Below are 16,994 nucleotides of genomic sequence, written 5' to 3' on the forward strand. Positions count from 1 at the left end.
TTGAGAAACTCAGAGAATATTAAGCAGGATAAATACCAAAAATACTACACATAGTCATGTTATATTCAACATACAGAAGAGTAAGATAAAGAAAAAATCCTCAATGAAGTCAGAGGAATAGAAAGAACTTACTTTAGAGGAAAAAAGATAAGAATTCATCCAACTTCTCAAAAACTATACAAAAAAGAATAGATCAGAGTGAAATATTTAAGTGTTAAAAGAATAAAACCTAGAATTCTGTAGTCTACAAAATAATTCTTTGAAAAAGCAGGGCAATGATATTTTGATATAATAAAAAAATCAAGGTAATTTTTGCTAATATCCCTGACTTACAATAAATGTCAAAAGAACTTGTTTTCTTATAACAGAGATTGAACCAGGGGTGCTTAATCTAAGCCATATCCTTGGGTTCCTTTTATTTTTAGTTTGAGCCAGGGTCTTGTTAAATTGCTGAGGCTGGTTTTGAATTTCTGATCTTCCTCCCTCAGCCCCCAAATTGCTGGGATTATGGGCATGTGCCACCACATTCAGCTAAAGTAAGAAAGAAAAAAAAAAACCATATAAATCTGGATCTATGAAAAGAAAGAAAGAACATGATTCTAAAAAGAATAAATGAAGATAATACAAGAACTTTTCTTTAAACTTAATCTAACATAATGGTTTGTTCAAAATAATTATAGATTAATGTTTTTTATCATGTATGTATGTATAGGCCACTTTTGAAAGATTATATATGAGTTAAATGAATGACAAGATGCAGAAGGTGAAAATGGGATTATTTAGTTACTAAAAGGTGTTTACACTATCCATGAAGCAATAGAGTGCTATTTGAAAGTCTACTGGGTTAAGGAGTAAATATATATTGTAGTCACTAAGACAACTACCCCCCCACACACACATAGTAAAAGCACAAGCATAATGTATATACTTAATTGTAGAGAAACTCAAATTATGTAAAATGTTCAACTAAACCATAAAAAGCAGACAAAGAGTGGAAGATAAATAAAAAGAAAGAAAGAATACAGTCAAGAAATAAAAATATCCACAAGTTGTGCATGGTAACATGCACCTATATGCAAGGTAGGAAGATCACTTGATCCCTGGAGTTCAAGGCCAACTTGGGCAACACAGCAAGATAACATCTCAAAATTTAAAAGGTTAATAAATATGGTAGCTATTAATGCAACTATAACAATAATTGCTGTTAATGCCAATGATCTAAATGCATATGTTTAAAAAAAACAGCTTTTCAGACTGAAACTAAAAACAACTCACCTATATGTGATCTGCAGGAGACTCCTTAAAACTATAAAAACACATATAGATTTAAAGTGAATTGAGTGAGATATGATAACACTAATCATAAGAAAACAGGAATGACTGTATTAATTTAAGGTAAAGCAAATTTAAAACCAGGGATGGAGGATAGGGATAGAGAGGAGCACTACAATATGCTAAAGGGATCTATTTTCCAAAATATACCAATCTCTACTATGTATGCAGTAAACAATGTATAAACAATTATATGAGGCAAAAACTAATAGAATTTTGAGGAAAAATAGATGAACACATTACTATACTCACAGATTTCAACACTCTTCTAACAGAAATAAAAATAATTCAGCAGGTAGAAAATCATCAAGAGAAGCATTCTTTGTCAATCCATGATCCAGATCTCACCTGTTCAGAATACTGCATCTCGGAGAGTGTTAGAGGACCCCTATACAGCTGCTTCCCACAGAAATCACCAATGCTGTGACCCCACACAGAGCTCTGAGCCTCAGGTCCAGACTCTTGACTCCAGACATCGAAAGCCCAAAGTTCTAGCCAACTAGGGTTCGCAAGCGCATTTGCAAAATCACCTATCAGCACCTCTGCATAACTCCCAGACTTCGATCTGCTCCCATGCAGGTCACTCAGCTGCTACCTACTCATAGCACAATGTCATTGCCTGGCTCCCCCCACTCAACCCAACACACTGGCACTGGAAGCAGGATGCCTCCATCTTGGCTCACCCCCATCGCCATATTATGTGGGGGGAGCTCCCAGATTGGATCTCCAGCTGGCCAGGTACCAGGTTTCCAACTCCTCTCTCTCCCCTGTGGTGTAACCCAACACACTAACTGCCCAACTCAAAACAACTCTCAGTTGGACAGGTGAACAATGTAACCAGGGCTCTGCCCATGGCAGCCACAGTATGAGACTTCCCTCAATTGGGAACTACTAAGGGAGAGGGAGATGGGGCTAAGGTTTGGAGCCTAACAGAGACACCAGGATCTCAGAAATCTCCAGGCAAGATAGGGAGATAGTACCAGGGCTCAAGTCATACAAGTGGTCCTAAAAAGAGACCCATGAGGTGCAGTCTACCTGCAGGGACTGGCAGGTGCCACTCCCCACGTCCAGGAGCCCTGCACTAGGACCCGCCTTCCCACCCTGGTTAACTCCAGATTCCTGGTTAATGGCAGATTTTTCAAACAGACCCTAAAAGACGATCCTGGAACAATATATATCAAGCTCTGAAAAAAAATGGATGCCCACCAAGAATCTTGTTTGTATCTAGCAAAAGTAAGCTTTACATTTGATAAAGAAAAGTTAAAAGAATTTACAGCTAGAAAACATGTACTTCAAAACATCATTAGAAAAATATTCGATGAAGAGGAAATGAAAAACAATGAAAATCAACAGAGGGAGGTAGTACCCTAAAGGAAAAACTAATCAAAGAAGAAAATCAAGTCAACTTAAATAACAAAAATAAACACATACTGGGAATACAAACCATGTCTCCATAATAACCCTGAATGTTAATGGCTTAAACTCACCAATCAAAAGACATAGGCTAGCATATTGGATTTTTTAAAAAAGACTCAACAATACGCTGCCTCCAGGAGACTCATCTGATAGGAATAAACATACACAGAATGAAGGTGAAAGGTTGGGAAAAAAATCATACCACTCACATGGACTGCAGAAGCAAGCAGGGGTTTCCATACTCTATCAAAAAAAAAAAAAAGTAGATTTCAAGCCAAAATAATCAAAAGGTTATAAATAAGGACATTACATACTGCTTAAGGAACCAAACACCAACAAGACATAACAATCACAAATATATATGCCCCCCAAAATAGAGCAACTATGTTCATCAAGCAAATTCTTCTCAGTTCAAAGTTCAAATTGATTACAACACAATAATCTTGGGTGAATTTAACACACCATTCTCACCACTAGATAGATCTTCCAAACAAAAGTTGAATAAAAAAAAACTATAGATCTCAATAATACAATTAATAACTTTGACTTAACTGACATAAATAGAATATTTCATCCTTCAACAAGAGAATACAATTTCTTCTCAGCAGCACATGGATCCTTCTCTAAAATAGAGCATATATTATACCACAGAGCAACTCTTAGCAACTACAAAAAAATAGAGATACTACCATACATTTTATCAGATCATAATGGAATGAAATTGGATCAGTTTCTGCAATGACAAAATAAAAATTACTCCAACACCTTCTGAGACAAACAATATACTACTGAATGAACAATGGGTTAGAGAAGACATCAAGGAAGAAATTTGAAAATTCTTAGTGATAAATGAGAACACAGAAACAACATCGAAATCTCTGGGACACTATGAAAGCAGTACTATACTAAGAGGAAAGTTCATGGCATGGGGTTCATTCCTTAAAAGAAGAAAAGGTCAACAAATAAATGACTTAATATTACATCTCAAAGCCCTAGAAAAAGAAGAAATAAATCAACAGCAAAAGCAGTGGAAGTCAAGAAATAATTAAAATTAGAGATGAAGTCAATGAAATCAAAACAAAAGAAACAATTGAAAAACTTGATAAAACAAGTTCTTTGAAAAACTAAATAAAATTCACAGACCCTTAGCTATACTAAAAAAGAAAACGAGAGAAAAAAATCAAATTACCAGAATATGTGATGAAAAAGGCAATATCATAACAGACACTACAGAAATACAGAGGATCATTAGAAATTATTTTGAACACTTATTCTCCAAAAAATAGATGATATTGAAGGCATCAACAAATTTCTGAACTCATACAATTTGCCCTGATTGAATCAGGATCAGATACACAATTTAAACAGACCAATATCAAGTGATGAAATAGAAGACACCATCAGAAGCCTACTAACCAAGAAAAGCCCAGAACAGGATGGATACACAGCTGAGTTCCAAAAGACCTTTAAAGAAGAAGTAATACCAATACTCTTCAATTTATTCAGGAAACAAAAAAAGGGAGCAACACTTCCAAACTCATTCTATGAGGCCAATATCATCCTGATTCCAAAACCAGGCAAAGACACATCAAAGAAAGGAAACTTCAGACCAATATCTCTAATGAACATGGATGCGAAAATCTTCAATAAAATTCTGGCAAATTGAATACAAAAAGATATCTAAAAGATAGTGCACGACAATCAAGTGCACCACATTCCAGAGATGCAAGGGTGGTTCAACATATGGAAATCAATAAATATAATTCATCACATCAATAGACTCAAAGACAAGAATCATGTGATCATCTCAATAGACGCAGTTTGACAAAATACAGAACCTTTCATGTTCAAAACTCTAGAAAAACTAGGGGTAACAGGAACATAGCTCAACATCATAAAGGCTATCTATGCTACGCGCCAGGCCAACATCATTCTAAATGGAGAAAAATTGAAGGCATTCCCTCTAAATACTGGAACAAGACAGGGATGCCCTCTTTCACCACTTCTATTTAACACAGTTCTTCAAACACTGGCCAGAGTAATTATATAGACAAAAGAAATTACAGGGATACGTATAGGAAAAGAAGAATTTAGATTAGCACTATTTGCTGAAGATATGATTCTATAACTAGAAGACCCAAAAAGCTCCACCAGAAAAGTACTAGAACTAATAAATGAATTCAGCAAAGTAGCAGGATATAAAATCAACACCCAGAAATCAAAGGAATTTCTGTACATCTGTCACAAATCCTTTGAGAAGGAAATGAGGAAAACTATCCCATTTACAAAAGCCTCAAAAAAAAAAAAAAAAAAACCTTGGGAATCAACTTAATGAAAGAAGTGAAAGATCTATGCAATGAAAACTATAGAACCCGAAATAAAGAAATAAAAGAAATAAAGAAATAAAATAAATAAAATAAAATAATAAATTAGAAAATGGAAATATCTACCTTGCTCTTGGATAGGCAGAATTAATATTATCAAAATGACCATACTACCAAAAGCACTACACAGATTTAAGCAATCCGGATCAAAATACCAATGGCATTCCTCATAGAAAGAGAAAAAGCAATCATGAAAATCATCTGGAAAAATAAGAGATCTAGAATAGCTAAAGCAATTCTTAGCAGGAAGAGTGAAGCAGGTGGCATCACTATACCAGACCTTAAACTATACTACAGAGCAATAGTAACAAAAACAGAATGGTATTGGCACCAAAACAGACTTGTAGACCAATGGTACAGAATAGAGGATGCAGAGACTACCCCACACAATTACAATTATCTTATATTAGACAAAGGAACAAAAAATATGCATTGGAGAAAAGATAAATGATGCTGGGAAAACTAGAAATCCATATGTAACAATGTGAAATTGAACCCCTATCTCTCACTATGCACAAAACATCAAAGTGGATCAAGGATCTAGGAATTAAACCAGAGACTCTGGGTCTATTAGAAGAAAAAGTAGGCCCTAATCTTCATCGTGTGGAATTAGGCCCTAACTTCCTTAATAAGACTCCTATTATGCAAGAATTAAAACCAAGAAAAAATAAATGGGATGGATTCAAATTGAAAAGCTTCTTCTCAGCAAAAGAAACAATCAGTAAGGTGAATAGAAAGCCTACATCTTGGGAGCAAACTTTTACACCTCACACATCAGATAAAGCACTAATCTCTAGGGTATATAAAGAACTCAAAAAGCTAATAACCCAATCAATAAATGGGCCAAGGACCTGAACAGCCACTTCTCAGAAGAAGATATACAATCAATTAACAAATATATGAAAAAATGTTCATCATCTCTAGCAATCAGAGAAATGCAAATCAAAACTACTCTAAGATATCATCTCACTCCAGTCAGAATGGCAGCTATTATGAAGACAAATAAGAGTAAGTGTTGGCAAGAATGTGGGAGAAAAGGTACACTCATACATTGCTGGTGGGACTGTAAATTGGTGTAACCACTATGGAAAGCAGTATGGAGATTCCTTGGAAAATTGGGAATGGAACCACCATTTGACCCAGCTATCCTTCTCCTTGTCTATACCCGAAGGACTTAAAAACAGCATACCACAGGGACACAGCCACATCAATGTTTATAGGCATTATTAACAATACCTAAACTGTGGAACCAAACTACATGCCCTTTAGTAGATGAATGGATTAAAAATGTGGCATATATACACAATGGAATATTACTTGGCAATAAAAGAGAATAAAATCATAGCATTTGCAGGTAAATGGATGCCATTGGAGAAGATAATGCTACGTGAAGTTATACAATGGCCCGCCCCCCAAAAAAAATGCTGAAGGTTTTCTCTGATATAAGATGACCGACTCACAGTGGGGTAGGGAGGGAGAGCATGGGAGGAATAGACTAACTCTAGATAGTGCAGAAGGGTGGGAGGAAAAGGTAGGGGGAAGGTCTTAGCAAGGATGGTGGAATGTGATAGACATCATTATCCAAAATACACTTATGAAGACATGAATTGATATGAGCACACTTTATATACAATCAAAGATGTGAAAAAATTGTGCTCTATACGTGGAACAAGAATTGTAATGCATTCCACCGTCATTTATTTTTCAAAAACATCAATAAAAAAATAAAAGAAAGCCCCAGCCACTCAGCAGCCGAGGACTCAGCAGCCTCCTCCTCGAGCCCCCTCACTTCCCTACGCTCCATCCCCACCGCATGCCTTCTCCCGCAGCTGCCTTCCTCAGACCATTTCCACCAAAGAAAAGGAATCCTATCATATGTCTGGTATCCAGAACCTCCATTCTTTCGAACCCTTTGCTGATGCAAGTAAGGGTGATGACCTGCTTCCTGCTGGCACTGAAGATTATATCCATATAAGAATTCAGCAGAGAAACGGCAGGAAGACCTTTACTACTGTCCAAGGGATCGCTGATGATTACGATAAAAACTAGTGAAGCCATTTAAGAAGAAATTTGCTGGCAATGATACTGAAATTGAGCATACAGAATATGGAGAAGTAATTCAGCTACAGGGTGACCAGTGCAAGAACATATGCCAGTTCCTGGTAGAGATTGGACTGGCTAAGGACGATCAGTTGAAGGTTCATAGGTTTTAAGGGCTTGTGGCTCACTGAAGCTTAAGTGAGGATTTCCTTGCAATGAGTAGAATTTCCCTTCTGTCCCTTGTCACAAGTTTAAAAACCTCACAGTTTGTATAATGTAACCATTTAGAGTCCGGTTTTAACTTGGACTAGTGTAACTCCTTCATACAATAAGCTGAAAAGAGCCATGCTGTCTAGTCTTGAAGTCCCTCATTTAAACAGAGGTCAAGCAGCAGGTGCCTGGCAGGGTCTACAAGGCAATAACGTGATGTTTCAGCAAAGCCCAGAGCCCCAAGATCAGATGACTATGTCTGACCAGAAGCTTCTCAACTCTCCCTCAGCTGAGGCCCCTGCTCTAAAAGTGTCATGACCTGATCAGGAGGAATGGGGTAAGGCAGCTGTACCACTAGAAGGGAGCCTTTGGTAATTTTGGAGGGTTTTTTGTTTCATTTTGTTTTTTAAAAAGAATCCCTGGTGTCTAACCTGACCAAGTGGGCAGAACTCAGAGGCCATCTTCCTTCCAGTGAGGTGATGTGACATCTGGCTTGCCACCAAGGTCTTCTTTTTGACTAGATGTATTCTAGCTAAGGGGTGTCCAAAACAACAGAATGTGAGGCCAGCTTAATATCAGTCAAACTTTTGACAAGGGAACAAATTCTAAACTGATGTTATCAGTCCTGTAGCTAGCTATAGCCTGCAACTCACTAGCAACAGCTGCCCAGTGCCTATAGATATCCACCTTTCTCAGAACCACTTCTTAAAGAGGCTTTTTCCCTCCCCAAAAAATATTTTTGACACATTTTTCAAGGTTCATATGACTGTAGATGTGTGGGTTTATCTGTGTCCTCTATTCTATTATGTTGGATACATGTCTGTTTTTATGCCAGTATCATGCAGTATTTGTTACTATGGTTCTATAATATATTTTGAATTCTGGTATCTCAAAAACTGTTGTCCATCAAGAATTACTTTGGATATTCTGGGTCTTTAATGCTTCCATAAAAATTTTAGGATTGTTTTTTCTAGGTCTGTTAAAAATGTCATTGATATTTTGAATCTGTAAGTCACTTTTGGTAGTATGCCATTTTAGCAATATTAATTCTGCTGATCCATGAACATGGGACATCTTTCAAGCCTCTAGTGTCTTAAATTTTTTTCTTCAGTGTTCTGTAATTTCCACAGTAGAGGTCTTTTTGCAACTTTAAGTTGAGTGAGGAAGAACATGAGTTCAAAGCCAGCCTCAGCAACAGCTAGGTACTTAGGAACAAAGTAAGCTTTCCAGTTATGAAAAAGAGCTGTGTGATATTATAATTTTTTCTGCATTCATGAGTATAGCACGTGTCCATGAATTTTCAAAGAAGGTACTTAATGGATTTATGTTCTTTATATTTCTGGTCAGAATTTACATCAAAATATAAGTTCTTTGTGAAACCTCTCAAATATCTTCTTTCATCCCCACAAAGGTTCTCCTACCAATCCTTGCCAATGAACAATAAGTAAAGACGTAGCAAGGAGCCAAACTAGCATGTTCACTCGATGGTAACATACAGACCTCAACCCTCAACCTCAACTATCAAAGAGTATAATTGGAAAATCTGATTTGCATCATAATCTGGCAGTATAGAAGCAGCGCCATTTTCCCTTTACCTACTTGATAGGGCAAATGAGCCAGTGACTAGATAAGACTGAAGTAAAGTCCACAATCACATAACATAATACATCAAATGTACAAGTTACAATTAAAAATCAATTGTCAAATAAAGAACCAGGACAATCTCAAAATAAAAGGAAGACAAGAAAACTGGCATGTGCAAATATCAAGACAGTAAAGACATTAATGTATCTGACAGAGATTTTAGTAAAAATGCTTCATTTAAAAAAATCATGTAAACACTAACCAAATAAAAACAAAACTAAGAAACCAGAAAGGACCATCAAAGAAACAGAAAATGTCCAAGGAAACAGAAAATACAGAGCACTATGTGGAAATTTTATAACTGGAAACTACAATAGGAAATACAAAACTCAATGGAGATTGAAAACAACAACAGATTGGAGAAGCCATGAAAAAAAATCAGTGAACTAGAAGATAGCACAAAAAATTATCCAATCTAAAAAATGGAAGAAGACTGAAAAAATAACATACTTAAAATATTAGAGAACTGTGAGTCAGTAACAAAAGATCAACATTCCCATTATTTCGAAGAACAACAATGGGCCAAAAAAGTATTTGAAGGAATAATAGCTTTTAATATCACAAATTTGATGAAATAAACAAACATACAATTTCAAGGAGCCAAACAAACCTCAGGCAGAATTGAACTTAATGAGATCCATGTTGATATATGCCACAGCTAAGAATAAGAAAACTAAAGGCAAAGAAAATATCTTGAAAACAGTACCAAAGGAAATGCACTAATCCTAAAGAAGAAAAACAAGTCAAATGATAGAAAATTTCTTATCAGAAACTAGGAAGACCAGAAGGAAGCACTTTTTCAAGTATTCAAATAAAAGTACTGAGAACCCACATACTATATTGAGTAAAAGTATGCTCTAGAAAGGGGGGAAAATTGACATTCTTAGATGAAGATTAACAAAGGAAATTTGTCACCAGAAAAAGTACACTAAAAGAATGTACATGAAAAATATCCTTAAACATAAACAAAAAAAATAGTAATAACAAGGAACCTTAGAATAGAAGATAGGAGTAAGGATTCTACGAAGCAAATACGTGGGTTTAAAAAAAAAAAGACAATATTCGTCTATATACTCATCTTGGTATTTTATGTTTGAATGCTGAAGCAAGAACTTTAAGTATTTGACATAGTTATAGAATTACATAGAAAAAATTTCAGACAATTGTATTATAGATGGGAGGAATAATGAGATATAAAGGGAGTTAAGTTTCACATTTCACTTTAACTAAGAACATTTTATACACACACAATGTAATCCTTAACCATTAAGCAATCACTATAAAAGCAGATACACTCAAACATATTATTGATAAATACAGAATTCCTGAAAAGGTTGAAATAACCACAGGAAGGAAAGAAAAATAAATCAGAGAAACAAAAAGGAGAACAATAGTAAACAAGAAAATAAAATAGCAGACTTAAGCCCCTATATATCAATAATTACATCAATACAAAAGATGCCCATACATCAGTTAAAACTCAAAAATTAGCAGAATGAATTTAGAAGCATGACCCAAATAAATGTCCTCCATAAAAAATTCATAAAAATAATCATGATGTTAACAAATTAAAAAAAACAATGAAAAAGATATACCATGTACACATAACAAAGCAAGATGGGCTATATTACTATTGGATAAAATAGATTTCAGAACAAAGGAAATTACCAGAGTGAATAAATATATATAATGATAAAAGGGTTAATCAACCAAGAAGACAAAGCAACCACAAAGGTGTATTCACCAAACAACAAAGCTGCAGAGTACTTTAGGCAAAAACTGATACAATTAAAAAAAGAAAGAATCCAAACTACAATTACAGGTGTCAACACTCCTCCCCTAAAAATTAAAACAGCTATATATAAAATCAACAAAGATACAGGAGAAGTCAAAATATCATTAACCACCAGGATCTGATTAACATTTAAAGAGCATTCCAGCCAAGAATACAAAATTAATGCCTTGACAACTTATACAAAGATATACCATCTGGGCCTTGAAACATGTGTCAATAATTTAAAATAATTGAAATACTAGAATTAATAACAGAAAGATAACAAAATCCTCAAAACCTGGAACTAAATAATATACTTCTCAATAATCCAGGTAACAAAAAGAACGTCTAAAACTACAAAACACACACGCATGCACACACACAAAGAAACCAATGAAAATGTAAATAATACATATCAAAATTTGTGTAATTAAATTATACTACAGGACTACAGTAACAGAAACAGCATGGTATTGGCATCAAAATAATAAACGATGCAGGGAAAACTGTAAATCCACAAGTTACAAAATGAAATTAGACCCACCTCTTTCATCCTGCACAAATCACAACTCTAGGCATTAGACCAGATACTATGTGCCTACTAGAAGAAAAAGTTGAAATCTCCATCATGTCAGTTTAGTAACTAAATTCTTCAAAAAGACTACTAAAGTGGAAGAAGTAAAATCAGGAATCAATACATGAGATGGTATAAAACTAAAAAACTTCTTCACAGCAAAGGAAATAATCAAGAACATGAACAGAGAGCATAGAGAATGGGGGTAAATCTTTGCCACCTGCACCTCAGAGCATTAATCTCCAGAATATATAAAGTACTCAAAGAACTTAACACCAAGAAAACAAATAACCCAAGCAATAAATGGGCAAAAGAACTGAACAGAAACATCACAGAAGAAGAAATATAGTCAACAAATATATTTTAAAAATGTTCAACATCATTAGCAATTCGAGAAATGCCAAGTAAAATGATGCTGAGATTCCACCTCATTCCAGTCAGAATGGCAATCATTGAAAATACAAGTAACAATAAATGTTGACAAGGATGTGGGAAAATAGTGTACTTATACATTGCTGGTGGTATTGCAAATTGGTGCAACCATTCTGGAAAACAGTGTACAGACTCCTCAGAAAACATGGAATGGAACCACCATTTGATCCAGTTATCCTATGCTTCGGCATATACCCAAAGGTCTTAAAATAAGTATACTATACTGACAGGGCCACATCAACGTTTACAGTAGCTCAATTCACAACAGCTAATCTATGGAACCAAGCTAGGTACCCTTCAACAGATGAATGTATAAAGAGAATGTGATACATACGCACAATGAAATATTACTCATCCATGAAGAAGAATGAAATTATGGCATTTGCAAGCAAATGGAAGAAAGTGAAGACTATCATGCCAAGTAAAATAAGCCAATCCTAAAAACACAAAGACCAATATTCTCTCTGATATGTGGATGGTGACATACAATAGAGCAAGGGGAGGGAGGAATGGAGGTTCAATGGATTGGACCGGGAGGAGTAGGAAAAATGGAGGGGGCATGGGAATGGGAAAGAGAGTAGAATGAATTGGACATAACTTTCCTATGTTCATACATGAATATATAAGCAATGTAACTCCACAATTATGTATAACCACAAAAATGAAAAGTTATGCTCCATGTAATTATGATATGTCAGAATAAATTCTACTGTCATATATAACTAAAATGAACAAATACAAAAAATAAAATACAAAAAAAAAGAAAAAACATACTTGGGTAAAAAATAATAGTAGTGTTGGAAAAAATTTATAGGAACAAATATATTTTTTGAAAGCAGGATTATTCTTAAATCAATAATACAAGAGTAAGAACCTAGAAAACGAAGAGCAAAATAAAACCAAATCAAGCAGAACAACAACAAAGAGGCAAAAATCAAAGAAACTGAAAACATAAAACAATAGACAAAAGTCAATAAAACAAAGAGCTCTGAGAAAAAAATCAATAACATTGACAAATCCCTTAGAAGACTAACAAAGAAAAAAGAAAAGACCAATATCATTAATGAAACAGGAGATTTATCACTACCAACTATAGAAATCAAAGAAATAAAAAGGGAATGCTATAAGTAATTGTATAAACATAAATTTATTAACCTAAATAAAATGGACAAATTTCTGAGAAAAAAACAACAAACTACCAATACTTACCCTATACCAAACAGATAATCTAAATAATCCTACAACTATTAAAATAACTAAATGTATATTTTAAATCCCTCCCCCACAAAAGAAACTTCAGAAACAGATGGTTTCACTAAAAATCCTAGCAAACATTTTAAGAAAAATTCACAATAATTCCAATTCCTTTCTTCTAGAAAATAAGGAGTGAATACATCTAAATTGATTTTACAAAGCTATTATTATCTTTATGCAGATATCAAACAAGTACAGAACAAAAACCCAAAAACTCTCATGAAATATTTCTCACATGAATATAGACCCAAAAGAGCCTTAACAAAATATTTGTCAAAGAATTCAGCAATATATAAGAAAAACTATACACCATGACCAAAGGGTGTTTATTCCAGTTATAAGACCAAAGCATTCCAAAAATTCATTTAAAAGACAAGTAATAAATGAAGAGAAATTATTTTAAGCACATCATAGATTGAGGGTTAATATCCTTAACATTTAAAAATTTAAAAATTTTAAAGGGAGAAAAATAACTAAAAACATTACCTAAGTATATTCAAATAGCACTTAAGTATATAAAATGACATTTTATCTTCACTCACAAAATAAAAACAGAAATTTAATAAAACTAAACTGAGATACCATTATTTACCTATAAAATTGGCAAAAATTTGAATGCTTGGCAAAGTTACTCTCTTTCCTTTTGTGTGAAGCTGTGTACAAACAGGCAATCTCATGCATTACTTTTAAGAGTACAAAATGGTGTACCTTCTAATTTTACCATTAATTTTAAAAGTACAAATGATTATATCTGACCCAATTGGACTGCTGGGAATCTACCCAAATATTTCTAACAATATAGAAACATCCACATAAGATTACACACTTATATTTGCAAATCAAAACACTGGGGATAGAAAACAATAATTACACCTATCTCTACAATGTGGACTTTTATGAAATTGTACAATATATGGAAAATCTCCACAAATTTCATTTGGAATTATTTCTGGGATTAAAAGTAGGTGGTAAAATGGAAGGTGGAAAAGGTTATTGACACTGTTTTCAAATAGGTAAGAAGCCAGAAATTTACAAATATTGCCATATTTCTGCAAAAAGACACAGAAAGGATAAACCAAAAACTGAAGGTAGCTCCCTACAGAGAAGGAACAAAAACATAAGTTGGAATGGAAAAGGAAAATTTGAAATGTTTCTGAGAGTATTTTCTACTGTAGTTTCAATATTTGAACAATGTAACATAAAAAAATGTTAAGATGAAAAGGAAAAAAAGTGGAATAAAAACAGACTCAGCTGGTTCAAAATTTTATTCTAATGATACAAAAGAAAGAAAGATAAATGATCTAAATGATTCTTGAGCACATTATTTCAACTGTGCACCTTTAGTGTCATATACTTTAAGTGCAAAGAACTCCTGAATTTCACCTGTGAAATTTATTACACGTACAATAACAATAAAATTATTTTGTATGTTTAGTAGATTTAAACAAATGAGTAACAACACTGTGCTACTGGGAGTCAGGCTTTTATCAGTGAAAAAAGAAGATACAAATATTAGAAAGGGGGAAAAAAGAAGAGGAAGAGGAAGAAGGAAGAGGAGGAAGAAGAGGAGGAGGAAGAAAAAGAGGAAGAGGAAGAAGGAAGAGGAGGAAGAAGAGGAGGAGGAAGAAAAAGAGGAAGAGGAGGAGGAGGAGGAGGAGGAGGAGGAGGAGGAGGAGGAGGAGGAGGAGGAGATAAGTCCTGTGATGTTGGATTGTAATTTTTTTCTCATTAACCTTTTGTTTTAATGGGTCTCAAAATTATGTGACAGATTTTGGATCAAGTTGATCCCATTAAAAAGTACTGACTTTAACTGGAAGGAGACAGGGATGCCCTCTTTCTCCACTTCTATTTAACATAGTTCTTGAAACACTGGCCAGAGCAATTAGACAGACAAAAGAAATCAAAGGGATATGGATAGGAAAAAAAGAACTCAAATTAGCACTTTTTGCCAATGATATGATTCTGTATCTAGAAGACACAAAAAAATACACCAGAAAACTTCTAGAACTAGTAAATGAATTCAGCAAAGTAGAAGGAAATAAAATCAACATCCATAAATCAAAGGCATTTCTGTATATCAGTGACAAATCCTCTGAAAGGGAAATTCGGAAAATGACCTCATTTACAATAGCCTCAAAAAAAAAGAAAAAAACTTGGGAATCAACGAAAGAAGTTAAAGACCTCTACAATAAAAACTACAAACGCTAAAGAAAGAAATAAAAGAAGACCTTAGAAGATGGAAAGATATCCCTTGTTCTTGGACAGGCAGAATTAATATTGTTAAAATGACCATACTAAATGATCAAAAGCACTACACAGATTAATGCAATTCCAATCAAAATCCCAATGACATTCCATAGAAATAGAAAAAGCAGTCTTAAAAAGAGCATACTACAGGGGCACAGCCACATTAATGTTTATAGCAGCATAATTCACAATAGCTAAATTTTGGAACCAATCCAGATGCCCTTCAGTAGTTGAATGGATAGGGAAACTTTGGAATATATACACAATGGAATATTATTCAGCATTAAGAGAGAATAAAATCATGGCAATTGCAGGTAAATGACGAATGTTTTCTCTGATTTAAGGATGCTGATTCATAATGAGGTTTGGAAGGAGGGCATAGGAGTATTAGATGAACTCTCGATAGGGCAAAGGGGAGGGAGAAGAAGAAAAGGGGCATGGGGGTAGGAAAGACGGTGGAAAGAGAAGACATCATTACCCTAAATACATGTATGAAGACATAAATGGTGTGACTCTACTTGGTGTACAATCAGAGATATGAAAAATTGTGCTGTATATGTGTAATATGAATTGTAATGCGTTCTGCTGTCATATATAACAAAAAATTTTTAAAGTACTGATTTTTAAAACTAATAACTTAAAAGTACTATACACACTAAACAAATGGTCCACAAACATTTTCCTTTCCTTCTGAAGATTTACAATGCATTGTTATCATTAACCAGTATTTTACTAATAAACTTAAATAACCAATTGAGACAAAACAAAACAAAACAAAAAAACCATGGAATGCTTCACGAATTTGTGTGTCATCCTTGCGCAGGGGTCACGCTAATTTTCTCTATCATTCCAATTTTAGTGTATATGCAGCAGAAGCAAGCACTTGGATTGTAACCAGGATGAAATAGTGATTTTTATATTCTTTTAATTATTAGTTTGCTAGCTGTGTCTACTATAAAAGATAAGGATCCATGATACCCAGTAGCAATGAGAATATTTAGGACCCTGGAGAAATATATGATTCCAGGGATGGAGCAGAAACAAAAACATGAAGTGAAGTGGGAATATTATCTTGTAATAAAAAGAAAAGTGTTTAAGCATTGATAGAGAAGATATTAAAAAATAAGAGCCATCTCAAAAAGGATCTGCGGATCAATGGGAACAATTTAAATATCAGAATAAAAAATGGCAGGAATAGGTTATAAAATACATAATTTTTCAAAATAGGATTCATGACTAAACACTGCTATTAATATTTTTAAAAGTCAGGAGAAACAAAAATCTCTCCCTAATAGAAGAATGCCAATAACTATAGAAACAATGATAAAATTAACAAATTTTCATTTTGTAAACTCCAGAGTAATAACTAATATAGGAAATAGTTTTCAGTGGATGTTAAAACACTGGGTGAATGGTTGTAAGAGAAGCATTCTAAAGGACATTAATCCAGAAAACATTTTGAGTTACAATGGGAAAAAAAAAGATAACTTTATGTTTGAGGAATCAGGTATATACAATCTTAAAGAAGTAAACATTTAAAATCATCAACTGATATGAAATAGTGATAACATATGGTACTATTCCTTTCAAAATTGCTTAACCTGTATCTGACATAAGAAGATAAATATCAAATCCAAAGTGTGACATTCATCATAACAAATGATCAAGATTCCTCAAAAATGCCAAT

At 34.0% G+C, this 16,994-nt stretch overlaps 1 protein-coding gene, 1 non-coding gene and 1 pseudogene across 6 annotated transcripts in view; 1 reads left to right on the forward strand and 2 right to left on the reverse strand.

The window, feature by feature from the left end:
- Window positions 1-16,994, reverse strand: part of Gphn (gephyrin) — a 602,355-nt gene that overhangs the window by 471,399 nt on the left and 113,962 nt on the right. The gene's annotated exons all lie outside the window — the stretch shown is intronic.
- On the forward strand, window positions 7,008-7,345 carry LOC113180283 (eukaryotic translation initiation factor 1 pseudogene; annotated as a pseudogene).
- LOC113180354 (U6 spliceosomal RNA) lies at window positions 16,086-16,190 on the reverse strand. The gene has a single exon (XR_003300473.1). It is a non-coding gene; the product is annotated as a U6 spliceosomal RNA (small nuclear RNA).

The sequence above is a fragment of the Urocitellus parryii genome, chromosome 6 (assembly GCF_045843805.1).
Source record: "Urocitellus parryii isolate mUroPar1 chromosome 6, mUroPar1.hap1, whole genome shotgun sequence".
Lineage (NCBI taxonomy): Eukaryota > Metazoa > Chordata > Mammalia > Rodentia > Sciuridae > Urocitellus > Urocitellus parryii.